This window comes from Austrofundulus limnaeus, unplaced genomic scaffold, assembly GCF_001266775.1.
Source record: "Austrofundulus limnaeus strain Quisiro unplaced genomic scaffold, Austrofundulus_limnaeus-1.0 Scaffold1149, whole genome shotgun sequence".
Classification (NCBI taxonomy): Eukaryota; Metazoa; Chordata; class Actinopteri; order Cyprinodontiformes; family Rivulidae; genus Austrofundulus; species Austrofundulus limnaeus.
This window is the reverse complement of record NW_013953551.1, coordinates 68,990-70,102: the sequence shown is the minus strand read 5'-3', so window position 1 is coordinate 70,102 and position 1,113 is coordinate 68,990.

Here is a 1,113-nt window from a genome sequence, read left to right as displayed (position 1 = left end):
GTGTGTGTGTGTGTGTGTGTGTGTGTGTGTGTGTGTGTGTGTGTGTGTGTTAATCTTCATGCTGGAACAGGTTTCATTCAATTCAAGTCTGAATCAAAGCGGAGCAGGTTGTTTACACGTAGGGATCATGTTTTATCTTTTTTAGTACAAAGTTTATGAGCTGGAGCTGTAAAACAAGGCATTATTTTTAAAAAAGGCAATATTATGTGTTTGTAGTGTTTCGGTCGGTGGTAAAGATGCAGACAAACAGCTGATTCTGGATCCAGACTCATCAGGATCTAGTTCCTAGCATGATGTAAGCAAAATCTACTGTGGCCAAAAGACTATTGATCACTGCTTTATTTACCCTTTTTTTTTTGGCATTTATTTGATTTACCAGAGAGCTGTAGTTAACAGACAAGGCCGGTAGTTAAAGCAAAAACTATTAATTAGAAACAAAGTGTCCAAACCCGCTTTTGTTGTTTGGAACTGAAGCCATCTGAGGCCTATCGCATGAAACTAGGATATGGGATTAACCCGGGATTTTGGTGTAAGCCTGAATTATTTAAGCCTTGAATCGGTTGCATGAACTACGAAGCACTTATGTTTCTGTGGTAACAAGTGCTCTGAAACTAACCTGGTCCTGACCAGGTTTAAAGGGAAGTTTATTTAATCTGTTAATGTTTTTGAACAGTTGAGTCATTTTACTGCAGAAAACTGTTCCTCTAACCAAGTTTTACAGTCTTATACCAGCTTAAAAGTATTTTTGATCTTGTTTTTAGACCAATATACTAAACAAGATCAGAGGTCTCATTTATAAAGGATTGCGTGGAAACCATACTAAAAGTGAACATACGGCCAAAAGGCGGAAATGGCGTACGCCAAAAAAAAAATTCAGATTTATAAAACCGTGCGTACGCAAGTTTCTGCGCATCTTTCCTTTATAAATCACAGCTGCACGTCAGAGTTTGCGCATGAGGTCCCTCCTCAGGTTCTACCCTCTACACGCCCACACTCAACCATAAGGTCCTCCTCAGGTTCTACCCTCTACACGCCCACGCTCAACCATAAACAGTCAATGTAAAGTACCTCATGAATGTTAAGATGCATTTAAATCAGTCAGCTGATCAATGC